The following is a 26,233-nucleotide window of genomic DNA, read 5'->3' as shown; positions in this document are numbered from 1 at the left end:
AACCCAAAGCAAACACCCAGCGTTTCTTAGATTGACATTTATGAACACTCTCACTTTCAAGAAACACACCTTCAACACAGCTCCAGACATTACATCAGCAGTTCTAAATTTACTTTATAGATTTTCTGTGACAAAAGCTAAAGTCAGGTGGACTTAGAACTTGTTGAAATATTTAGGTGTTTATCACTTAGCCCAGCAACGCTCCAAAGCTTTGAAGTTACCAAAGACTTTGGAAGATGATGTGCAGGCCTACGGGGCTGGAGAAGAGGGGGCGGGGCGGCCCCGGAGCCTGTTCTGGGACTGCAGTTCCCAGGCTCCAGGCGCTTGGGTTGAGAACCGCCACGTGTCCCTCAGCGGTGGCCTGCTGCGGTTTGGTGGCAATGCGTCCGTCCTGATAGTAGCAGGGCTGTGAGTGCGCGTTTGCAGTGTTGCAGTTAAGAGAGCTGTTCTTTGGGAAGGGGTGGCGCTGAGGTGAGAGCAGCTCTTGGGCATTAAGGGGTGAGAATGCGGCCCTGGAATCTAAAGCTCCGTGAGGGGTGCCTGGCGGAGTCACAGAGGAGCTTTGCGAGGAGACGGAAGTTGGGAACCAGAGGCAAGAGTATTCAGCGAGCCCGAGAAAGGAGACCGTTCTTGTTTAGAGGGGGGACAGTCATGGAGGAGATAAGGTGTTTACGTTAAAGTCATGGCTCGGCTCTGTGGGGTGTGAGTGAAACCGAGGCAGGTGCCTGTGGTTCAGGAGACTGGGCTTTATGAGGGGTGTACGGGGGCCCCGGCCGGGCAGAGTGAGAAAAGAGTGGATAGAGGGGTGCAGTGTAGAGGTGAGGTGGCTCATGGCTGTGAGACTAATCTGCCAACCCCATAATAGAGACTGAGGAGGGGACAGGGTCCCAGGGAATTCGGGGAGGGCAGAATGAGTGGCCCCAGTGTCCATTAAAAAGGAGATGGGCTTACCTGCCACCACAAGCGTTCCCTGAGGCTCTGTCCTGGTGGTGTGAGTCTGTGGGGCCCTGTCAGGGCCTGGGCGCTCCAGTCCCAGGAGGTGTGGGAGCCCCAAACCGGATCCAGAGGGCGGCCGTGCTGAGGTCCGACCCGGAGGGGCCAGACTGCAGCCTGAGTTCCAGTGGCCTTCCCTCCCGCACCTTGGGCAGGACCCAGGCGGGGGTCTCGGGTTTGGGCAGGACTTGGCTCAGTGTCTTCCTTGTTGCATCTGAAGCAGCGCCCGGAGGAGGCTTAGCGCCTGACTCACTCTTGGTTGGAGGACCAGCACTTCGTTTGGGTTCATGAGGCCGTGGCGCGGAGCTGGAAGGCTCCTCTGGGCCTCAGCCCTGGCCTGATCTTGTCTTTGTTTTTGGATTTGGGTCTCCTGCTCTCTATTATTAAGGACCGTAAAGGCCACGTTAACGAGGGGGGTTTGTGGACATGTGTCTATTTTTTGAAGTTTATGGTGTATGTTGGGGGCTGACTGGGATATAAAGGGTGTTTAGAAGAAGGGGAGGACGGGTCTAAGGCGGAACGTTTCTGCAATGCCTCCGTAAGGCAGGAGCGGAAAAGAGCTGGGTTTTCATCATTTCATTAAGTTTGTCATAGTTGCCTGCCTTGTGGGCAGCCTTTCTGAGTCTGGCAATGAGACAGATGATCACATGGCTACGGAGCCGGCGCCCTGGAGAGTAACATGGTAGTCCCATTTCGGGTCAGTTCGGGGGCTGCATCAGCGCCAGCCAGATTGGCCATGGCCTCCCGTCTATGGAGGGCACAGCATGGCCCTGAGCTGCTAGCCAGACACGCTCCTTCTCCTCTGGGCTGAGAGAGGAGGACAGGGTGACATAGATGCCATGCCGGTCAGGTCATAGGACTGGTCAAGTACTCAGTACTCGAATTCCTCGGTAAGGGTGGTCGGGTCGGTGGAAAAAGACCCTAGTCTTTTATCAATCTGGAAAGGGTCGGACACAGAGAATGGGATGTGGACTCAGACTCTGCCCTCAGTTCCTGCTCCCTCCCTCAGGGGTGGAACACTGCGGGTGGAACTTCCTCTTGAGGAAGGCAGTGTTTGGGTGGGTGGCCTGGCAGTGAGTGTTAGGTGGGAAAGGGCTGTTTTGGAGCTCCTGTTCTTGGGAGTTGGGCTCTCAGGGGCCAGGGAGAAGGTGGTTGCTGGTTAGGAGGGCCTGGGGAATCTTCTGCAGGTGAGGGAGGGGGCACATAAGGGGGCGGAGGTCGGTGGTCTGCTGGGTCAAAAGTAGATTCAGAATCGGAAGTGTTAGGGGGTGATGTTTTGCATAAAGGAGAAGGATCTGATGGGTAGAGCAGGACTGACAGAGAGAGGGTCGAGACTAGAGGGTGAAAAAGGCCTGAACGTAGGGTATCTGACCATTTTCCATTGTAGTGATGTAATTATCTAAATCGTGCGATGTGTTAAAATCGAAAGTGCCGTTTTCAGGCCATTGAGACTCATGATCTAGTTTATATTGTGGCCAAGCAGTGTTACAGAATAATGTGAGGTGCTGGGGCGTGATCTCCCCATGAATCTAAGGTGGCCAAGCTTTTTAAGGAGGTGGCTAAGAGAGGGTTGCTTTGGGGGCACAGAGGGAGTGTTCCCCATGATAAGGAGAATAAGTGTGGCCCCCGAGAGAGGAAGGGTGAATGACAGACCGCAAGTCCAGAGGTGACTGTTTAGGGCAGGCGACCCCATTGCTAAACAAATCAGCACAAGAAATAAGGGGTGACCCCCTGGACTAGGCACCTCCAGTCCAGAAGGACCCGAGGCCGAATGGCCGAGGCCTCTCCTGGCCTAGTGCTAGGACTTTCGAGAAGAGAGGACTTTTGAGAAGTCAGTGAGAGTGAGTGGGCAGAAGACTCGAGACGAGGGAAATTGTGGAACGTCATGTCACTCACCTAGAGAATAGTGGCTGGTGTGGGACGGAGGGCCAGCAATGGAGGAGGAGAGGTTCCTGATCCGGCGTCCTCCTTGGCTGGTTCGGAAGGGCCTGTATGGGAGCCTAATGGAGCCTGGCAATTGAGTCACCTGCGTAGGATTTGGAGGTAAGCCCAGGATGAGTTGCTGTTGCCTACTGCTCTCCAAGCAACAAACTTGGGGTGACCAAAGCTGGGGTGATGGCTCCCCTTCTCCGTAGAACCCTCTGGGTTTTGGCACCAAATGTTAGGGTTGCCAAAAATGGTAAAGAATTATAAATGTATTAGGTCATCTGGAAACCAGATGGGCTGAGCCCCAAAATGGCACCGGTGCCCAGGGACAGATTTTAAAGGACTCCAGGCAGGTTTTCTCGGCGGGCACCCTCTGGGCGAATCTGGAAGGGAAAGTTACTGTTCTTAGCAAATGGAATGTGGTCTAAGCGAAGGGAAATGTTGGTTGTGAAATGATCTAAGGCCGGTTTCCCAGGGGTGTCTATCTGATTATTTGGTCAGACCTAACAAAAACGTGAACATAAAGGGTTGTGAAATTGCAAAGGGCTGACCACAGAAGCAGTAGGCACTGTTCCCATGTGGGAATTTTCTGGGCCTTCAGGTATCCTCATGTTTGGAACTACTGAGTCCTCTAAAGCATCAGGCTCTTTTGTCCGGCTGGCTGAGTCCACTGCCAGGTCTCACTTTTAAGGATGCCCAGAGGAGACTCCAAAGGGAATTGTAGGCCAACCAGCTCTGCTGGAGAAGCGCATGAGCCCGCCTCCCACCCCAGCCCAGTCTTCTCCTGCTTGGACCCTGTGCTACCCGCTGACTGTGACTTCATCTGCACGCTGTCCAGGTAGGAGGGAGTTGTGTCTGCTCCCGGTTCTGGGAAGGTCTTAGTGCTGGAGCTCCTCGGGCATAACTGCTCATTTAATGTCCGAACAAGCAACACAAAGAGGAGCGAAGAAGTAAAATGGAGTAACTATGGCCAAGCCATTAAAATGATGAAACTATTAAAATCAAGTAGCTCAGGCATGAAGAAATGACTCTATTCTTGCTTTAGCTAACGGGGGAACTTAAACTTTTGAGTTTTTTGCTGTGCGTCAGTGCCTGGATGTACCTAATTTCCATTCCCAAACCTCTGAAGGAGTGAAGAAAGAATTTTCGTGTGCTGGAGGTGTATATATCTCTTACAGATAACCACTTGTCATGCTTAAGGAAGAATGCTTTATTATCCAGTCCACAGGACATCAGGCAGGTTACAATCAGTGGGCGAAGAATTCAGGGCTGATTTTTCTCAAATGTGTGCTTTCTACTATAAAACCTTTTTCTTTTTCTTTTGAAATGCTCTGGTGTTACCTGGTAGTGTTTTAGATTTGCAAACCCTGAGACCCTAGAATAAATCTTTGTCATTTATTTCCTGCCAAAGTCTCCTGGTTCATTTTTGCTCAGTCAACAGTAACTTACACTACAGGAGGAACTAGGAAGTAAAGTACACAACCAGATATGCATGGGTTCTCTCTTCAAGGATGTGCTGATCTCCCCAGTGGGGCTCTAGACTTGTCAAGGCAATCGGCTCGGCTAAATACTCTCATTTCTGTGTAATGCCTGGTACAATGCAAAATTGACGCTCAGTGAATTCTTGTTGAATTGAAGAATTTTGGGTGCCCTGATTTTCTCAGATCTGGCCCTGTGTGGGTCTAATAAAATGAATTTTTAAATAATAGCAGTTATTTAAGCATTATTATAAATTATTACACTAGTCAGACACAAAACCTAAGTGGCTAATCCATGAATTATCTCCTTTAATCCTCTTAACAATTTATAAATAGGCACTATCACCTCTTAATCTACTGATGAGGAGATGGAAACTCGTAGGTGCTAGGGCAAGAGGAGAGGAAAGGGGCAAGAGGGGAGTTTATCTCATCCACTGAACAAGTCAGCAGTCCTGGAACTTGCCAAGATAAAATTGCCATATGTTCTCGTAAATTCTCAGAAAAGCCACAACCTTGTAAAGGGGGACCTTGAAATCTAGTCTGTTGCCCAAGATATCTGCCAGGGTAACCTTGAAACTTATATGGGAAAAGTATAAAACCTTTGATCTTCCACCAGGTGGTGTGCTCAGACTAGCTGAGTTGCCTGCTTGTGCTTTCTGAGAGGTGTATTCTTAATTAATTCACTTGCTTTGCTTTTTACATAAATTCACTTGCTTTGCTTCAACACTGCTTTCTGTCACTGAATTCTTTATCATGCGCATGACAAGAGCCAAGGAGAGGAGAGCCCCCTCTGACTCAGGTGACTCTCGTAACAAAAGAAGCTAAATCAAATGCCCAAAGTCACACAACTATTGGTAATGGGGCTGGGATCAAACCCAAGTTAGTATTTTCCCCTAATTCTTTTTCCCATGAACTAATAAATAACTCTTTATAAAATGCAAATACTGTAGTAATGCCTGCTACCTTCACTCCCAAACTTGTCCAGAAAATTATAGTAAGACAGAAGGAGGCATTTTGTAGGAAATAGTGTCTTCTATGTGCATGGCTTTTGTTGCTTTGTTTATTTATTTACTAGAGGCCTGGTGCATGAAATTCGTGCATGGGGGGAGGGGGCCCCCTCAGCCCAGCCTGCACCCTCTTCAATCTGGGACCCCTCGGGGGGTGTCTGACTGCCAGTTTAGGCCTGATCCCTGGGATTGAGCCTAAACTGGCAGTCGGACATCCCTCTCACAATCCTGGACTGCTGGCTCCTAATCGCTCACCTGCCTGCCTGTCTGGTCACCACTAACTGCCCCCCTTGCCAGCCTGATCGCCCCTCACTGCCCCCCCCTGCTGGCTTGGTTGCCCCTAACTGCCCCCCACTGCCAGCCAGGTTGCCCCCAACTGACCCCCTCTGCTGGCCTGGTTGCCCCTAAATGCCTCCCTCCTGGCCTGGTTGCTCCCAACTGCCCCTCTGCCAGTCTGGTCACCCATCATGCCCCCCCACCCCTGCTTGCCCGGTCGCCCCACACAGCCTGCTTGTTCAGTTGTTTGGTTGTCCCTCACTAACCCCCCTGCTGGCCTGGTCATAGGCAGCCATCTTTTGAGGGCGTGAGGGTTAATTTGCATATTACCTCTTTATTATATAGGATTTGGGGTTTATTTTGTAAATCATTTTCAAGGAACATTTGCAAAACCCATGTGACCAGATTCCCGCATCAGCCTACTGAGTTGGTCAGAAGAGGTATTGCTGTGTTTTTCTTGAGTAAACTGTGACTTGCTCAAGTACTATAGCCTAGGAAGTGACAGGGTTGAGCCTGGACAGAAGACTGCTCACTCCTGTCTCAGTAAACATGCCAGAGCCCAGAGGGGCACTTGCAGGGGTTATGGGACAGGCTCTGTTGGACCTGCCATCTTCAGGTCTTGGGTTAAGGGCTCAGAAACTAGTAGCAATGACAAGTCAGTTGAAGTGCTCTAGTCTCCTACTTGATGACAGTGATGGTGTTTAGCACATTTATTAATTGGTAAAATACACAAATATAAAGAACTACAATGAATTCACCAATACTTTTGATAAAATTTTGTTTTATGGATCAACAACATAATATCTATGTCATTAGTAAATGGGAACTTATACACATCCTATATAATAAAAGGGTAATATGCAAATTGACCCTAACGGCTAAATGACCAGGAATGATGCTCGATGCAGGAGCTGCCCCCTGGTGGTCAGTGCGCTCCCACGGGAGGAGTTCCACTTAGTCACAAGCTGGGCTGACGGCTGTGAGTACAGTGGTGGTGGCAGGAGCCTCTCCCACCTCCTCAGCAGCGCTAAGGATGTCTGACTGCAGCTGTCAGTTGGACATCCCCTAAGGGCTCCTGGCTGCCAGAGGGATATCCGACTGCCAGCTTAGGCCAGATTCCCCAGGGAGCAGGCCTAAGCCAGCAGGTGGACATCCCCTGAGGGATGTGATAGGGCACAGGCCAGGCTGAGGGGAACCCCCCCCCCCCCCGAGTGCACAAATTTTTGTGCACTGAGCCTCTAGTGAGAATATAATTAATTTACTTTCCTGATTACTCTGGGGGGTGGTAAGGATTTCACCTCCTGCCTTCCTGTTTTCTCTAGTCTCCATCCCTGCCTGCCTCTGCTCCTTCCCCTTCCCCAAGTTTGTAAGGAAAGCTTCAGAGGAAGGCTTTTTTCAGAGCCACCTGCCAAAGTGTTGGGGATGAGGCCTCCTGGCGGCTCAGAGGAGAAGGGTGGTCTTGGGAATAACCAGTGTCTTTGGGGCTTATCTGTGGAGAGGGTTTTTCATGAGGCTTCTGGGCGGAGTGAAGAAAAGACTTGACTGAGATGGAGTTTGTCATCAGCTCTAGGAAGGCACAGATTCAACTTGGTGTGGAAACATTAGGAAATGTGAAGTTTCTCGCATGTAGGATTGATGGAGCAAATGCCATGGCTGCTCAACCCTGGAGGTTGGTCTGGGTTGCCGTGTGCGTCCGCTCCACAGATGCACTCCCTACCCCTGCCGCCGGAGCGTGGGCGGGCTTGGGAGAAGTGGGGCGCAGTTTACTGCTGGGAAAGGGAGGGCATGGAAGGTGATTCTGAGGATCCTATTTCAAACTCTGAATGACTAAAGCAGCAGCCACAACAACCACAGCACAGAAACTTCCCCAAACTCTGCTCTCCAGAAAACCTTCCTGGTGTTGCAAGAATGCAGAAACGGCCTGCAAGCTGTACTAGAAATAATGACAAAGATTATTCATTCAAGGCCCTTAGAGTTTGCAAACTGGGAATACAGCTAGGTCCAAGCCCAGAAAAGTTAGTTACACGCTCTTATAGGAAAAAGCCCATTCCTCAGAGTGGTCAGGCCTGTATCCTGAGTCCTAGGTTGTCCAGGATGGTTATCAGTTAGATGTCTGGTGGTCTGGACGATGGGTCCAGGGGCTCTGGTCACCTCCCAGGTCTGGATAGCGGATGTCAGGTGGTCTGAGGCCTCTGGGGCAACCCGAGGGCTATCGGGAAGCCTGGCGTGTGGCCAGGCATTGACACACTATTAGAGTGTTCAAAAGCTTAAGTTCCAGGCCAGTTTGCACAGGAACAGAATCATTTGCTCACGCCTCAGTCTTCATAATGTTAATAATTTAAGAGCTGGGTTACAGTGACTCCACTTCTGTACTCCGTATCTCCGCTCCCCTCGCTGCAGCAGGCGGCGGTGCCTTCCCAGCCAAGCCGGGGCCTGCCCCCTGAGGACGGGCCAGTGTGTCGGCAGGGGGCAGGGCTGCAGCGCTGGCTGGTGAAAACAGTGAGCCACCAGTACCGGGGCGCGTTTTAGAGAGCATATGCCATTGGGAGGCCTGGGCAGAGGCTGCAGCCTGGGCTGGGCCGAGCTGCTGGGGCAGTGGCAGCTCCGGAGGCCGAGAAAGGCTGCTGCTGAGGAAATGCCCAGGGCCCCATGCACACCCCCCGTGACTATGGCCTGAGAACAGAAGGCTCAAAAACAGGTCGGAACACACCTGCGGGCACCCGCCGAGAGCTGGTCCTCCTCGCTCCGCACAGGCCTTTCAGGATGGGGTGAAGCTTGGGACTTGAGATCGGTGGGTACTGGCAGGTCTTTGGTCTTAGAAGCTGAGAGACTGAATACAGATGGGCAATGGCAAGAGCATCCCTGAGAGCAGGACGCTGCCAACCTCCGCAGTGACCCACCTGCCCTGCAGGGGCCAGCCAGGCCGGACAGCCGAGCAGCAACCCCTGACGGTGACTGTCAGCCGCAGAGGCCCAGGGTTTGACAAGTAACTGGCATCTCCCCTAATTTTTGCTCCAGCTCCCAAGTGAGGACCAGCTAGAGAAAGCCAACCAAGCACAAATGTCCCCATCCAAGGCACCCCAGCGCCTTCCTTCTCTCTACCATGAGACCTTCCCCGCACCTCCTGCCCCCGAGTTTTTGCCAAGACTGGGTGACGGTGGCTGACTCGCTGCAGCCAGCTCTGAGCGCGGCGTCTGTGCAGGCTCTCATCCGCGTGCTCGTGGCTCACCTCCACAAAAGCACGGCTCCCCCCACCAGGAAGCCCGACACGAAGGGGGCAGCAGCTCCCAGGGCTCCTGACTCAGTTCTCCCCCCTGTCCCCCTATCCTTGGGAGTAGACGAGGTGGGCAAGGCTGGGGGCGAGCTTAGTGGCTCCTTCCCAGGTGCTGCTGGCAGGGAGCCAAGAGGAAGGGCCCTGCCTGCTGCTTTAAGCGCCCGGGAATTTCAGAGAGTGAGTCCCCCTGAAAGCAGCTGCCGAGTCCAGGGGTCCCCGGACCTGGCAGCGGGCCTGTGTGGTTGCTCTCCGTGGGTGCCCAGGGGTGTGAAAGGCCTGGGGCTGGGGGAGGGACCCAGGCCTGTGAGCTGATGAGGAAGCCAGCCAGCTGTGGGTGGCATTAGGGGCTGCGTTTTTAACTTAAACATTATTTTGACATAATTTTACATTTATAGGAAACTTATAAGAATGGCAAAAAGAATTTTCACATCATTCACCTAGATTCCCCAGGTGTGTGCTCACTTTTTTTTTTCTGAACCACTGAAGCGTAAGTTGTAGGCATGCCCCTCATTCCTGAGTAGGTTACTGCATCCCCAAAGACAGGCCTCTGTGGAACCGCAGCATGGTGGCTGCAGCCAGGGCAGCCGCACGGTGTCCTTCTCTGATGCGCAGACCTTGCACAGGTGTGCCCACTGCCCCAGTGATGCCGTCAGGCGGAAAGAACCCAGGTGACCTACTGCGTTGGTTGTCGTGCTTCTGTGATCTCTCCTGCGCTCTGAACGGGCTGTGGTCTTCCTTTGCCGCATGTCTTCCTTTACCGTATGACGCGGCCTTCCTTTGTCATGTGACAGCAGCAGCAGGAGGCTCCGCGCTCCTGTCTGTGCCCCTGCAGGCCCCTGGGGAGGGCAGGTGAGCCTTCCCTGCGCCTCAGGGTCCTGGAAGCCTCCCTGTGGCTCCACCTGCCACTGGGGAGATGGAGACTAGCCCGCTGCTGCAGACGTCAGCCCCGCCGGGAGCAGGTGCCCTGTCACCTCGTCTGTCTCAAATCGACAGCCACCTGAAGGTCAGAGCGGTTTCTTTGTTGGTGAAAACAGTGACTATAATCATGCGCGATGGTTCAGGTACGGGCTCTTACTGCTGAGGCTAAAGGCACCCTAAAGGCGGGGCCCGAGTACCTCAGAGCACCCCGTTCCTGCACAGACACGACCTGAGAGCCGCCCGGGGCCACCCTGTGTCCAGCCCGGTCCCGGGGATTCTGGTGGCCGAACGCTGGCCTGGCTTCTGTCTGCACTGAATAGTCCCGCCAGGTGGTCGCCGGAGTGCCTCCGAGAACGGAGGGCGAGGTGTGCCTGAGCCCACCCCAGGGCAGGGCGTTTGTGTCCTTGCTGGGCAGGAGGTGAGTTCAGTTTAAATGTCTATGTGCACGAGGCAGAGGCGGCCTCAGGCGTGCTCTCCCTGCGGCCTGGCGGAAGGCTGTGGTCGCCGCCTCCCTCCGCGACTTCTTCCCCAGCAGGTGCTGTCCACCTGGGTGTGCAGCGAGGGCACCTCCCTCCCACGTCACTGCGCGCGTGGAAGCCCGCAGCCCTCTGTGACTGCGACGCGACGGGAAAGTTGGGTGTGTCCTACAAACACATCCCGTAGCTGTGCCAGGGCAGGTCCCGCTCAGAGCACACGGCGGCGGCGCCTCCACGCAGCAAACGCTGGTGGTCCCCTGGCACCTGAGAACCCTGCCCGCGCCACACGCAGACCCACCACGGCAGCGTCTGCAGACGGGGCCCAGGGCAGCGTCAGGAGGGGCCTGGGCTGAGGTCCACAGGAGACCAGACAGTTCGGACACCTTCTGCCGCCGTGGAGAGCAGGCCACAGGGCACCGTGGATAGATGGCATGTCTCCGTCTGGGTGGCTGCAGGGCAGGCTAGGAAGCCGGTGGTGCCATGGATGCCACCCCACCGCCCATCACTTTGGGTGCCTCCTTCCCTCCTCTCAACCTCATGGAGAGAGCCAGGTGTGAGCAATGGAGGACAGATAGCTGGACAAAGGCCTGGCTGGAGATGTGGGATGGGCCCCAGTGCTGGTCACATGTAGTCCTCGCTCCCTGCCTGCAGGGCAGATGGCTTGCTGCCTGTCTGGGAGGGAGGCGCTCCCGTGGGGGGCCGTGTCGAAGGGTCTCCGCACTCTCTGGGAGGTCAAGGCCTTGTCCATGCTCTGCCCCTCCCTGGGGGCAGCTCTGCTCCAAGGAAGGGCTGCTCAGACCTTCCTTCCCCGGGGCGGTCGGAGGACCTGCGGGAACGGAGTGCAGTGGCTCTGCTGTTGGGAGGAAGCCGCCGGCCTGGGTCAGCCCCGGCTCCTGTGCCCACTGTGTGTGGCCTTGGTGTCGCAGGGACAAAACTCAACTGTGACTCGCAGAGGCTGGGGCTGCTGAGCGTGGTACCCTGGGGACAGTCCTGCCTGGCACTGCAGGGCCTGTGCTGGCTGGGAAGGTGGTGTCTGGGACGGGCCTCTGGGCCTGGGGCCCGTGGACAGGATGGCTGAAGCCGCAGCTGAGGGTGGAGCGTGACAGGCCTGGGCCAGGCCCGGGTCCCGTAGCTGCAAGGCCATGTCCAGGCTTTGTCCAGTAGTGAGGCCGCCACGGACCGTGGTGTGACTGGTCACTGCGCTGGCTGGTAACAGCATTTAAGTGGCTTTCTGTGGCCAAGACCTTCTCTGAAGATGAAAAGCATCGTCCTCTCAGGAGGCGGCCACTCAGTCCCCGACCACGTCCGGAGCGGAGACTCCGCGTGCTGGGTGCCCCGCCCGCTGCACTTTGAACCGGGAGTTCCCAGGGCCCTCACTCAGGCCTCCCGGCTCTGCAGCCCAATCTGAGCATCCACTTCTTTTTTCTTAAAAAACCCACAAATTTAAAATATATATATGTACTGATCTCAGAGAGGAAGGGAGACAGAGAGAGCTAGAAACATCAATGATAAGAGAGAGTCATTGATCCCCTGCCTCCTACATGCCCCCCACTAGGGACCAAGCCCACAATCTGGGCATGCGCCCTGGCTGGGAATTGAACCGCGACCTCTTGGTTCATAGGTCGAGGCTCAACCACTGAGCCACGCCGGCCGGGCTGAGCACCTAGTTCTGAAAGACGTCGTGAGGACCAGGGCTCCGTGGGATGAAGACTGACCAGGGGGGAGAGGTGTCACTCAGGGACAGGCCTCAAGTCCCTGGACAAGTGGGGGAGGTTCTAGAAGCAGACGACAGAGGCCAGGCCACTTGCGTCCATTCCATCCAGGCCAGGGCCTGGGGCGCGGGGTGCAGAGCGCGGGGCGCGGGCGTGGGGCCGGGGTGAGCCTGGCAGGAGGCTTCGAGAGCAGGAGCAGGGCTCGGGCTGAGGCCCTCCGGGTGGAGTCCGGCTCTTCCTCTCGCCGCGGGACGCAGGCTCGCTGCCCCTCAGTGCGGTGGCGCTCGGCGCTTGGTGGCTTGGGACTTTACATGGAAAGGCCGTGTTGTATATTAAGCCCAGGGCCAAGAGCATAGAAAGGAGTTCATCAGTCCCCTGTCTCCTTTTATGGAACTGGGGTGCCCGGTGGAGCTGGGCAGAGGAAGAAGGCGAGGGCTTGGTCACCAGAACCAGGGGTCTGTGGGGACAGCCTGCTGCCTCAGGGCTCTGCCCACAGGCCGGGTCAGGCAGGTAAGCCAGGATGTCTGTGGAATGGGCCATGTCACCACCTCAGATTCCCTCCTGTTCCCACCCACCTGCTCTGCACCGACCCCTCACCTCTGTGGATGCCACCACCTCCAGCACCTGGCCTCTGACCTCCCCCTCCCCCTTCGGCCTGGGAACCTGCCAGGAGCTGCTCCTGCAGGCCCCAGCCTGACGGGGCGGGGAGGCCGAGCGTGGCTGAGCCAATAGCCTGGGGCCCTAAGCTCCCTCTGACTGAGATAGGCTGGTCCCAGCACGCAGGGCGGCTGTGCACAGGGGTGCGGGCAAAGGGCCTGCAGCGAGGCTGGCGCAGGGCAGCAAGCGCCTGGCTTTGGGAGGAACGGAGAGCTTTGTCCGGGCGTTGCTCACCCACAGCCTTCATGCTGGCTGTTCGCACGCTCAGTGTCACGAGCTGCACAGCGGCTGATGGCCGTGTGTGGGGCTGACCCGACTGGTGTTCTACGTTGTGCACAGGACTGTGCTCGGTGCTGCTTCCATCGGAGGCCTGGAGCCCGCAGGGCACAGAGGAGCAGACCAGAGTGCCAGGGGGTCGCTGAGCCCAGGCCACCGGCTAGTAGGGAGTCATGTATTCGCCTTTGCACTCCGCAGGTGCTCAGTGCCTGTTTGTTAGGCTCCACGAGGAGCAGCTGACATTGCTGTGTGCCCCCATCCCCAGTTCACCAGTGCCTGTTTTTCGGGGGACTGTTTAGGATCAGTGGGGCAGGGTCTACTCCTGGGGCAGGGCTTGGGGTCACACTGTGCCTGGTCTGGGACCCAGAGCCCACCCTGGGTGTGGCCAGGTCGGGGGGGCAGGTTTGAGGAGGGCCTCTCACCTGCCACCTGGGAAGGTATTTCGCCCCTAGCCTTCCTCTGCTTGGCAAGAAGAGCGAAGTGATTCACTTCTTGATGGAATGCGTGCGATAGGCTCAGCGCCCCCGAGTGAAAGGTTGTTAGAAAAAGAAAACAGCAGCACGGTCCCCTCGCTGAGGGTGTGCGTGTGGCATCCTGCTCTGTCGCTACTCGCTGGGGCCTCAGGCATGGCTTCGCTCTGTGGGGGATGTTTGCCATTTTTCTTGGTATGTTGTATTTTATTTATTTATTTTATGTAGGAAAACAATAGTGTTTTTTAAAATTAAATTTATTGGATTGACAGGGTTAATAAAATTATATAGGTTTTATTAAAATTATATGGGTTTCATCTGTATATCGCATTGTGTTTGTGTCTTTTAACCTTCTCAGAATATTTTTTTAAAAGATTTTTTATTGAGTTTTAAAGAGAGAGGAAGGAAGAGGCAGAGAGGGATAGAAACATCAAAGATGAGAGAGAATCATTGATTGGCTGCCTCCTGCCCGCCCCCTACCAGTGATCCAGCCTGTGACACGGGCGTGTGCCCTGACAAGGAATCGAATGGGCAGCCTCCTGGTGCACAGGATGATGCTCTACCCACTGGACCACACCGGCCAGGATTCTCGGAATATTTAATAGGAGCTGGTAAATGGAGCCTATTCCATCTTTGTGGAGTTCCCAGCTAACCACCTCTACCCCCAGGACCGCGAGCTGCCCGGGTGCTGGCGCTGAGCTGCACTGTCCCCCCACCACCCTGTGCAGTGGGGTGAGGAGCCCGGGCTGCTCACCAGAGACTTAGCTCTGACCCCAACTCTCTGTGTGGCTTATTGTGTCTCAGCGCTGGAGGCTGATGTCCCCGATGGCGGGGTCAGCCCCCCCGGACCGCCCCAGCGCAGGACCCCGCGGCCTTCCCGCCTCTGGGTGTCCAGCACCCTCGGAGCCGGGGCTGCAGCAGCCTCTCCTCTCACAGCGCCTCCCCTCCTGCTGTCGTGGTCCAGATTTCTCCTCTGGACATCGCACCAGGCCCACCCTAGTGGCCTCACTATAACTGATCTTCCCTGCAAAGGCCTGAGGCCCAGCTCAGGGCACATGGTGAGGCAGCAGTGGGGCCCAGCTTGTCTGCTCTTGGTTGCGGGGAAGGAGACACGCGGAGAGCCCTGTGCTCCTTCGACAGGTTCCTGGATGTCTGCTCACCTCCGCGTCCCTCGCTGAGAAGGGGCAGCCAGCACATACAGCACTGAAGGCGCAGGGCGGCCGGGATGAGGGCTTAGTCCCGGGGGGCCCAATGCATGATGGAGCCGGGCACTGACTGGCGGTGAGTGGCTGCGAGGAGAGCAGCCGGCACCGCGGCCTCGTCTCTCAGCGGCAGAATCCACGCTGCGGCTCTGAAGCTGCTAGGAGCCCACGTGGGCCTGGGCCCAGGACAGCTCCGCGGAGAGGCGAGCCCTCCGCACCACCGGCCGCACAGCTGCGGGCACCGGGCAGCCCCAGGGGCACCTGCTGAGTTCGGAAGTGCTTTCCTCCATCTGCTTCTTCGGGACTGTTGTCACACAGCGGGCGCGGGTGCTGTGGGAGGAGGGGCTGCACCCCAGGCAGCTCCTCACGGGGACCAGTGCCAGTCGCGGCCGTCCTGCCCACGGTCTGCGGAGCTGTGACCCGCCACGAGAACAAAGCACACGATGGTCTCATGAGCGCCAGTGACCGTTCTCTTAGCTCCACTCGCCTTTGGCCAAAGATGCCCCCAAAGCTTGACCAGCAGCTTGGGGAGGGGGGGGGGGCAGGGGGGCGGGGCTTGGCGGGCTCCTCTGCTTCCCTGCCCAGCGGAGCCGGAGCCCAGCTCGGGGCTCAGACCCACAGAGGGCCAACCCCGCTGGCTGGATCCTAGAGAAGCCAGCACCCCGCCCCCCCCAGCGCAGCAGGGCTACGGACAGGCTGGGACTGGGGCTCCTCGGTGCCCTTCCCAGGCCTGACCCCTCGGGGACAGGCGAGGAGACGGCGGCTGGGCACGCCTGCCTGTGGGAGCCCAGCAGTGACTTTTAGTCACTTTGTCACTGACGAGTGTCCAGGATGGCGTCGGGGTCCTCATCTCCGAGGCAGAGCTAGGGTGGGTGAGCGGGAGAGGCGTGGACCGGGGTCGGGTAGAGCCCATCTGCCACCTGCCAGACTCGCAGGCTCTGAGAAGCAGATGCCTGAGTTGCTGGGATGTAGACACTGAAAGGAGGGGGCGGTGTGCAGCGGGCCCTGGAAGTGGGCCCAGGCCGCCAGAGGCTCTGACCCGAGACGCCGGAACCAGCCATCGCCATTCGTTGTCAGTGCACCCTCACGGTGCGGGTGCGCCTGCCTTTCGTAGTGCGCCACGGTACCTGCAGGAAAGGGTTTCTCACTTAGCAGCCCGTTCGATACGGGGTCAGGGCACGTCTCACCGAGTCCTGTTCCCAGGCGTCAGCATGATCGATGCCGGCCTTTCCTGGAGTGGGGCAGCCAGGTGGCGGCTGGGACGCCCAGGGCAGTGGGCTGATGCCCTGCAGACTCTCCGGGCAGCGTGGGGAGTGCTGGCTGCTGGGACCACACCCGGGAGCTGGCATTTGGACGGCTCTGGGGGTGAGAGGCTGTCCCGTGCGGGGAGCCTGCGTGCTGGGTAGGCTTAGCCAGCGTCTGGCTGTTAGGAATCCACACTGTCATTCACATCTTTGTTGCTGTCCTGTCCCTCTGGGGAAGGTGAGCTCTCAGGTGCCGGCAGTGACGAGTGGCTGCAGCCGCGCTGAGCGCGCAGGAAACCGAGCCTGAGCCCCGCGTGGCCTGGGCCGCAGGGGCCGCCGCTGTCTCTGTCTGACGCCTTCAGTGTGTCAGCCCGGGAGTCCGTCCAGCACTTGCTTTTCTCCCCGCAGGAGCCAGACTCAGCCCCAGGGAGCGGCGGCGACTGCCAGCCCCCAGGGCAGCGCTGGGGCCTGGGCTCAGCGCCAGGGGCGATCCTCCCGCGCAGCCTGGGGCTGGCTGGGGGTGAGGGACCACTTTTCAATAAGCCCCCTTTCTCAGGAGTCCAAAGGCCATTTAACAACTCAGCTACTGTGGCTGTTTCTAGCAGGGGCGCTGGGGCAGCTCATGGGGTGGCGGGCACCTCGCTGCAGGGGAGTCCGTGTCTCTGCGAGGCGGGCGGCCTCCGCGAGGGGCGGTGCTGAGGGCTGGCTCTGGGCGCGGATGGCCCAGGGGTCTCTGCCACCTCCTGTCACAGAGATGGAGCGGCTCGGCGAGGGAGGTGGGGAGGCTCGCGGTGGGGCGGCACCCCAGCTCTGGGCCAGGAGGAAGACGGGCACTGAGGCAGCGGGAGTGCGTGGAGGTCGCCATGATCTGGGTTCTTCTCTCTCAGCTGGGCCCAGGCTGGAACGCGAGCCACGTCCCCCCGCTCCCCTGGGGCCCTGAGCGGGAGCTGGGCGCAGAGCGCTGGGGTGGACAGTGCCCCAGGGAGCACCGGGCTCCCCTCTGAGCCTGAGGACTGGGTTCTCCACCCTCCCGCCCGCACAGTGCACGCTGCCGCCCTGTAGCGCAGCCACGCCCCAGCACTGGCTGTCCCAGGTGAAGGGCAAGGGCAAGGCTGAAGGAGGAGGACACCCATCCCCTCAGGGGAGACAGTGGGCCCAGGGAGGGAAGGCTTGCAGCTGGAGGAGCGGGTGGGCTGGGCTGGGCGCCCCGGGGCAGAGTGGCACAAGGGGACCCGCTTCCCGCTGCCCTCCCACCCGCTCCGGGTTCTGTGGGAGGTTGGTGGGAGCGGGCGGCCCTCGGTGTCCTGGGCCCTCGGCACCCCCATCCCTGCCCAGGGTCCCGCTGACAGCCAGGGCGAGGAGGAGGGAGCGGAAGGAAGGCTGGAAGAAAGCCTCCACCACAGCTAGGATTTCCTCTGCACTGGACACAAAACGCACCCTCTCCCGCGGACCTCGGAAGCGCCACGTGCCCTCGGCCTGCCCCGTGGAGGCGCCCCGAGCCCTGGGTGCTGTGCCCCCAGCCCGGCCATGCCAACCCCGCCTGCTGCGCAGGCCATGAGGCACACAGCGCGGCCGCAGGACCGGCCATGCCGACCCTTCCTGCTGCGCAGGCCATGAGGCACACAGCGCGGCCGCAGGACCGGCCATGCCAACCCCGCCTGCTGCGCACAGCGCGGCCGCAGGACTGGGGAGCCCTGGAAGCTGAGGACCGGCCTAAACACGCCCCTCCGTCCCTGGCACCCACGGTGATTACCCCTGTGGCAGACGGGGCTCAGATGTGGTGAAATGAGGGATTTTCAGGGTTCATCACGGGGCCCTGGGAGAGGGGCCAGGCGAGGAAGGCCCCCCCGCGATGGGAGCGAGAGGAAAGCCGCGTGCAGGCGGGTGGTCGGGGTGGTCGCGGGGAGGACACGCTGTGCGGCTGGGAAAGGTAGGAGGCGTTCTGCCCGGAGCCTCCGGGAGGACCAGCACTGCCCACGCCCGGTCAGTGCCGAGCCGCCAGCCTGGCTGCGGACGCACCGGGCGGGAGCGCGGGTTGGTGCTGTGTGAGCCGCGCTGGCCGTGGTTTGTGGCAGCAGCACGAGGGACCCCCTGCAGAACGGCTCACGGCCTTCTCTGCACACCGACGAGCCCTCGCCGCCCAGGTTTCCCTCTGGCGTGGGTACTTGGCTCACTAATGGGGGGGGACGCCGCTCTCCCTCCTGCTCTGGGACGCAGACCTGCCTCCGCGGCGGCCGGCTGACCATGGCAGGCCGCGGACCTTCCCATTCTACAGGTCTGATTGCCAAGCTGACCTTATGGCCTTAGCGGGCGCACACTGCCTCGCAGGCCAGGGAGGGCTGGAAGGTGGGGAGGAGGCGGCCACTCCGATGCCAGTTGGGAGATTTGCGTAAGGAAGCTTGGTAAATGAGGTGCGTGTGGGGTGGCTGCGGACGAAACGGGTCCCCATGCTGCCTGGCAGGTGCCAAAGGCCTGTCCAGGGCAGGAAGGAGAAGGCCGAGGTGCCCGTAGGCGTGTCGCAAGGCACCGGAAACTGCTTCGCTCGCTGGCCAGGTCGGCCAGGACAGCCAGGAACCAGCATGCAGAGGGAGGCGGGAGGGCGCAGGTTCCCGTCAGAACCAACAGCAGGGAGGCTCCACCGCCGGGGGGTCTGCGGTCAGCAGCCTCCGCTCTGGCCCGGGGCTGCCGGGGCTCAGACAGCGGCCCTGCCCGGAGCAGCCTCCTCACACTGCACCTTCTTTTCTTTTTGAATTTCTCTTTCTTGTTGGAAGCATGACAGGTGCCCCCTCCCCGGGCCCCCTCCCCCCACTCCCTTGCTCTCTCTGGTCTGATACAAGTGAGTGAGTTTGTGGGGACAAGATGAGAGGCGGCTCTTACAGCCAGAGGCGAGCAGTCCCTGGGACAGCACATGACAGGCCAGCGCAGCCCTCCCCTCTCCTGCTCCGCCCCGCCTCTGGCCTCACATCACGGAGGGGAGGGCTGGAATCTGGCCACAGGGTTTTCTGAGGGTTCCGCTGACTTCTGAGCAACAGCAGGTTTGGGAAAGACCTGGGTCTAAACACCGCAGCCTCATTGCCTCAATCCTTGCAGCAAGCGTCCTGGGTGACTTTCAACTCAACCCTCAGAGGATGTCGAGATATTTCGGAACATTCCGTCCCGGTCTCCTTCTCAGGAGCTGGTGGGGAAATGTGCTGAGGGAGGGCCCGGGTGGGGAAAGCAGGGAAGGTGGCCGCTGCTCCCGGGGGAGGCAGGCGCTGGGGCTGCTGGGGGTGGGGCCTGAGGGGCCTGTTCACACAGTCCCTGGTGGCGGAGGGGAGAGTTGGTAAAGGAGGTGCCTCTGAGGTGAAGTTATGTAAATTCCTCTTTCAGGATCACAAGACCAGCAGTGACGCCTCAGTGCGGCCGGAGGCAGATTGCGTGATTTCACTTCCTCTGCTGGCCGCGCCGAGCTGTGGGCGGCCTGTGCTGTTCAGTGAGCAGGGCCCCAGCCGAGGCGGGCCAGGCGGACGGAGGGTCCGACGCCTCTGAGGGCAGCGAGGCCTCGGCCATTCTCATGCCCTGCATCCTGGGATGACGACGTATTTAGTGAGACTTCCTGCTGGGGTGAATTCACACCTTTGAACCAACTTGGCTTGACCCCAGGCTATGGCTTCTTCTTCAGCCTTACCATAACGCAGTTATGGAACCAATACAAATGTTCCCCCGTCCTTGGAAGGGGAGCGCACGTGGATCCAATGTGACGTTTACCCCTGCTCAACGCTCCATCTCGGGGTACTCACAGATCCATCAGTCGTACCCCGCCACGACGTGACAGACCCCTCATACCGCTCCCGCACCCGTGGCCCCTCCGTGCTCTCTCCGGACTCGGTGCTGGCTTTGGCCGCCTCTGGGTTTCCATCTAGATTCCGCACTGCTTCTCTCGGGCTGCGTTTCCTCGTTTGCCGAAGGTGAACTGAGGCTCTGGGTCCTTGGCTTCAGCCCGCAGTTCGGGTCTGAGTTCCGTTTCCTCGGAAAGAGCGCCTGCGTCGGCTTTTCACCGGCAGAGCCTCAGCACCGAGTGCATCAGGGTGGGCGCAGGGCCTCCCTCAGCGCGTGAGGGGCGCCCCGGACAAGCCCCTCCGCCCTTCGAATTCCATGGGAGGGGGGTGGTATGGCGGGGGGGGGGGGAAGGGGAGCAGGAGCTGTCAGAGCCGCTCTGAGGGAAGCCTGGAGACACATGAGCTGTACAGACATGACCTAGAACCAAACTCTCATTTTCAGAGTACAAGCTCTCAGTCAGGCAAATCCAGATGGAAATAAAGATTTAAAAATCACCCCCTTCCTTCAGTTAGCAATGAAAATCCTGCGAACAGGGCGCCGGGATCCATCACCTTCCTTCACCCCGGGAGGGCCCCAGGGGAACCCTGACCACCCACTGCGAGCCCTGAACATCCTCTCCCTCTCACAGGGCCGGCCGGGGAAGCACAGCCGCAGAACACCACCTCGCCTCGAGGCTGGAGGGACACAGTCTCAGCGAGTCACAGAAAATAGGGAAGCTCACGCACTCGCCTTCCTTGGCCACTTCCCCATCTGAGCGAGGCGCATCAGCACGAGCAGCTCCCTGCCAGGAGGGAAAAGGTGTGTCCCCGCCACCGCCACCGCCACGGGCAGAGGGCGACACAGGCGATTAGGAAACCCGGGAGGACGAGGATATATATCCTGACCCGGCGCGGAGCTTCACCCAGGGGAAAGCCAGGCCTGGCAGCCTTCCCGGACAGACGGACGAGAAGCCACAGGTGGAAACGCAGCTGCAGGTAAGTGGGAGAGAGTGAGCGGGCTGGAGCGCTGGGCGCAGGACACGGGGTGCCGCCTGCGGAGGGACCTCGGGCGGCTTCCCGCTGCCGCTGGACCCAGGTGCTCCTGGGTGACCTGCCTCGCTGTGTGCAGGTGACCATGGCTCTGGGCCGGCAGCTCTCTCTGCCCCGGCAGGCCGGCGCAGGGGCATCTGACACCTCCTGCGAGAGTAGCTGCCAGAAGCTGCCGGCCAGCGCTTGGGGTTCGGTCAGAGGGAAGGAGCTGTGGGGACAGGTCCCACGGCGGAGGCCCTGCCGCCGGGCTTACGCGGGACTCAGACTTCCCTCTTCGGCGGGGTCGTGGGGTTTTCTGCGGGGCCTGTCTTCTTTTTAAAGTAAGTACAGCTTTTCTGACCCGCACGCCCGCTGGCTGAAACCAGCTCACGGGTTGTCTTGGGAGAATGTGAGCCCTGAGGCCAGAGGTTTTGCCTCTGATGAGCAGTAGGTGTCCTGTCTGTGTTCATAAAGGGACTGTCTGAAATAGGCTGTACCTCAGTGCAGGGCGTCATTGCAGGAGTCACCCGCCCAGGCCAGCGGCTTGCCAGTAATGAGCAGCCAGGAGGGTTAAGCTTACCTTGCTTCATGCTCATGAGATAATAATAAAACTGGGCACGATTCTTTAAAAGTACTTTTACCCCCCAATTATCATGAAATTAATGACACAATTTACTTTTACCCTCCCTGTGCCTTAGTTTCCCCATCTGTTCAGAGTGGTCTGGAGGAGGAGGGCCTCAGGGCGCGGGAAGCAGGAGGGCGGCCCTGGCCCGAGGCAGGTGCTGCAGACGCACTTGCACTCACCATGAGACACCCCCCTCTCCCCCTTCGCGCCCCCCCCGCCCCCCCGCGAGCCCACTCCCCTGGGGGGGAGGCGGGGCGGGGGGGGGGGGCGCCCAGCCTGCCATCATCTCATCGTCTCTGCAGGGCCCCTTCTATAGCCTGAGGCAGTGCAGCGGCTGGCTCTCTGCCCCCAGCGGGGGTCTGCCTGCTACGCCCCCTTCGCCCCCCCCCCCCCAGGCATCCCGCCCACTGCGCTTGCCCTCTCCCTGGCCTGCTTCTCTGGGCTCTGCCTTCCCAAGAGAACAGAGGGTTCCTTGCCACCAGGTCCGTGAGGGATAAAAGGGAGCCCTTGCCTTGAGCTTCACCGCCCGCGGTCGGTCTTGTCCGCTTCAGGTGCCTTTCGGCCCCTGTGACTGTCCTACAAGCCAGAAGGAGGCCTCTGTCCGCTTGCTCCCGGGTGGCCTGGGAGCGCCTTCCAGGCCTGAAGCAGGCCTTCCCCTCCGCAGCCCCACTCCCACCCGACCTCCAAAGGCCAACTGCGAGGCCACAAACGATGAGGGGCACAGAGGATTCACAGGCCCCTCCCCCCTCCGGGCCCTCCCCGGCCCCAGGATTGCAGTCAGCCTCTGGTGATGAAGGACTGAGTGGTGCAAGGGGCACAGATGTGGGGTGTCTTTCTATGTGGCCACTCCCCGCTCTCTCTATAGGGACCCTTGGTCATGACCTGCTCTCTTGATGGGACATCTGGGGACACTTAGGCCAGCGATTCTGAAACCTGACCTGTAGCATCACCTGAAGGACTTGCTACAGCACAGTCTGGGCCCTGTCAGACGTACTGACTCTGTGTGCGTGCACGTGTGTGCGTGCCCATGTGTGCATGCCTGTGTGTGTATGCACACACGTGCGCACACACGTGCGGCCGGGACTTGCATCTCTAACTCCCAAGGCGATGCAGATGCTGGTCTGGGAGCCACTTTGAGAACCACGTCCTTGGGAATAAGACGAGGTCTCCCGTCCAGGACCAAAGCCTGGGAGGCCGTTTGGAAACAGAACTCACAGAGCGCGTCCACGGCCCGACGTGAGTGCTGGAGAGGGGGCTGAAGCAGGTTATTCTGTGTGTCGGATGGAGAAGCAGACTCAGCAGGCACAGCTGAGCCCATGCGCGTCTGAAACTCGGCCTCAGCGTCATCGGTTCTGTCCTCGGCCCACAGGGCGCTGGTTAAGGGAGGAGGACGGCAGAGGGTGGGAAGGGTGGGAGTCTGGCAGGCTGATGGGCCGGTCCCCGGGGGGCCGGGAGGAGAACAGTGGCGGGTAGATGTGGGTTCTCTCACCCCTCAGAGACCCTGTGCCAGTGGCTCTCGGCCTGTGAGCATTAGAACTGCCCGGGAGCTTTCACAAACCTGTGCCAGGGCCCTGGACGTCGGGGGCTGGGGTCGGAGTCAGGCGTCCGTGCATCGAGGCCGAGCCACTGCCTGCTCCACCGCTCACCCTCCTCCCTGAGACCTATTCTCCTTCCAAACCTGTGCTCTGTCCTGTCGTCTGTGTGATGGCTCTCAGGGAATAAATGGGCATTAGACTCACCAGTAGCACAATCGAGAGAGAAGTCTGAGGAGCTGTAATCAGGCCCCTGCAAGCGCTTCTGACGCATGCTCTAGTGAAGAGCCCGTTTCACAATGAGCATGATACTTTCCTAAACGCAAGAGGCAAATGGCTGTGGCACTGACTTTGGGGCAAAGAGCCAGTTTAAGGCGTGGCTGTTGCCTTGCTATTTGGCTTAGGAACTTGACTTTATGCTTCTGGGCGCTAGTTTCACTCATCAGAAGAGAAGGGTGGGCTAGAGAGCAGGGTTCTTAGCTACTTTTAAGAATCTCTGGAAGGTAGTCACACCCAAATGTGCCTGCCATGCCAAGAGGAAATTTAAGAATACGTGCACTTCACTGGGACTGCAGACGCGCGTCCACCGGAGGCCTGCGGTCCGGGCCCGTGGCCGGCCGACTCGCCCGCCCTCGGACGGGATGGTCTGTGGAAAGGAGCACGACGCTGCGGCTGAATGATCCACATTTACAGGCGGGATTGGCCCGAATCCCAGTTGGTTAGCTTAACACCTGGTCGCACAACCCTCAGCTGCAGGACGAGGCCCGAACCGGCCCCCCGCTGCTCTTCGTGCTCCCTGGGCCTCGGGACCCCGCCCCAGAGCCAATGACATGGACCACGGCGCTTGGAGTTCTCTAACATTTGTAAGCCTCACCGTCCTCAGCTCTTAAAACAAAAATAACAGCACGTAGTTCACAAAATGCTGGGGGAATGAAAAGAAATAATACATTCTCAAACTTGGCCCGCTCTCTGGTGGAAGGTCAGTGTTAGCTGTCATCCCCATCTTCAACATCCTCACAGCATCAGCACCATGGTCGTCATCAGCGTCGGACCCTGAGGCTCTTTCAGAAGCCGCTCGCAGCTCACTCCACGTGCCCGCTTTACTTAAGAGTAAGCCAATCCTGCCCTAGCGGGGTGGCTCAGTGGATAGAGCATAGAGCGTCGGCCTGCGGACTGAAGGGTCCCAGGTTTGATTCCGGTCAAGGGTACATACCTTGGTTGCAGGCACATCCCCGGCTCTGGTCAGGGCACGTGCGGGAGGCAACCAGTCGATGTGCCTCTCTCACATCAATGTTTCCCTCTCTCCGTTGCTCCTCCTCCCTAAAAATCAATGGAAAAGTATCCTTGCATGAGGATTAACAAAAATAAATAACTAAGCCAATCCTAGCGGCAGTGCTCCTCGAACCCAGGTCTTGTTGACGTGCAGATGGCTCTGACTCGCCAGGTCGGTGGAGCCTGAGACTTGGCACTTCTCACGGTGATGGCCGTGCTGCAAGGCTGCAGGCGAGGTGTTCTTGTTTAGGAGCAAAGAAGAGGTCAGTGCAAAGCTGTGGATGACCCCGCACTTCCTAGCGCTTCTCTTCCCCCGAGCATGTCCCTCAATGTCTGGAAGAGGCAGAATTTGAAGCTGACCCCATGGCTTGTCTAAGCCCCTCCCCGGAGCGAGGGTGGGTGTATGACGAGGATGGCTGTCCCGTGCTTGACCAGGCCACCTGCTGGGGAAGGGGAAGGAATTCTGCAGGTGTAATTTAGGTCCCCGGCGGTTGACTTGACATTAATAAAAGGAAGACCACTGGGTGTGTGTGAGCAGCCAGTGGGCTCCACAGATGGAGGCCTAGAGGTCAGAGTCCAGAGACCCGAGATGTGAAGCAGCATCTGGTGTCCTGTTGAGCTGGAGGCGACAGCTGGCCGCGTGGGGAGGCCCTGGGGCAGGAAGTGGCGACCTCCAGGTAGACAACAGCACAGAGCTCTGTCAGCAGCGTGCGCACTTGGAAAAGGACCCTGAGGCTGATGTCAGTCTGAGTCCAACCCCCATCCAAGCTGAGCAATGTGAGCTCAGCGGTGGGTGTGGCGTGAAGCCACTGAGTGCGTGGCAGTTGACTGCACAGAGGCCCAGCTCTGCCCTTTGACCTCTGTGCATGCCAGTCCGTTATTCTGCAGTGATAACCTCAGTAGCTCAATAGAGCACAGCGGCTGGCTCATGCTCCGTGTTGCCAGCGTCAGCGTGTCAGGCTGATGGCGCTGGGGCCTTATGAGGCTGGTGCCAGAAGACAGCCTGCAGGGCTCTGCCGGCCTCGGCGGCTGTGACATGTGTGCTGTCCCGGACAGCAGGAAGCAGTGCGTGGGCCGTGGATAGAGAGGACCTCAGCCTCCTGGCAGCACGGCCTGCCACCCTGTGTGACAAACAAGGCTCAGGGCTCACGGTGGCCGCAGAACGGGCTGGGGGAGGGCGCCAGGAGAGAAGTGGCTCGGCCTGATCACCGTCATGCGGCCATGCCGCGTGTGCAGAGAAATGGGCTCCTGTGTGTGCCCCCAAACAGGAGAGTTCCAGATATTGGTGAACATGATTCTCTATCGCTTCGCGTGGCTCGGGAGGTCGGTTGAGGGGCAGGGGAGCAGCCTGGCTCTCAGATGGCCAGTGCCAGGGAGCTGTTCTTGCCACCAGGGAGCAGGCTGGCTGGCGTGGGCGAGCTGAGAGAAGCCCGCGGGCCAGTGAGGGAATGCGGCCTTGCCCAGGCCGGGTAGAGCGCACGCTTTCTTGGCGGGGCTTCTGGGGCGGTGGAAACCCGGGAAGCCTGGGCGGCTTTCAGGCCAAAGACGGCCGCCCTGCAGCACGGGGCTCCCCACCCAGTACAGATCCAACTCAGGGGGCTTCTACCTTTTATTTTTGTGCGTGAGCTTGACTTCTCTCTCATGGCCACGCCGGACACAGGACAGGGGCTGCTGCTGCCTCAATGGCCCTCGGAGGCCAGGCCATTCCGGTGGGCACGTCACCCGGAGGGTAAAGACGACCTGCTGGTGTAGAAAGAAATGCCATCTGCTTGGCGCTGTAACACTTTTGGAAGGAAATGTTAGTGAGATGTATGTAGTATGGTCAGAATTTATTCTCACTGCGGATCAAAGCCACAAGAGTTACCTTGACTAACTCTTCTAATAAGAGTCCCCTGAGGCCCCTTTTCATCAGGAAAAAGAGGTAAACCTACCAGTACACGCTGCCCCCTCTCGATGGGCTCAGTGGGCCTCTCTCAGAACTGCTGTCCCTTCTGGGGAGAAGCTCGGTCTTTCAGTTTCTCACCTCGCACCCTCTTCCAGCCAGGAAGGCACCTGAGCACAGGGGAGGC

General features: G+C 58.8%; 1 protein-coding gene across 1 annotated transcript in view; it reads left to right on the top strand.

Annotated features, from left to right (window-relative positions):
• The first annotated feature begins 20,443 nt into the window (after positions 1-20,443).
• IL1R2 (interleukin 1 receptor type 2) overlaps positions 20,444-26,233 on the top strand; it is a 34,346-nt gene continuing 28,556 nt past the window's right edge. The window contains exon 1 of the mRNA XM_059658870.1: positions 20,444-20,702. The gene's annotated coding sequence lies outside the window, so the exon portion shown is untranslated. The remainder of the gene's footprint in view (positions 20,703-26,233) is intronic.

Source organism: Myotis daubentonii, chromosome 12, assembly GCF_963259705.1.
Source record: "Myotis daubentonii chromosome 12, mMyoDau2.1, whole genome shotgun sequence".
Classification (NCBI taxonomy): Eukaryota; Metazoa; Chordata; class Mammalia; order Chiroptera; family Vespertilionidae; genus Myotis; species Myotis daubentonii.
Note: the sequence above shows the minus strand (reverse complement) of the source record. Positions and strands in the feature narration are given on the sequence as shown.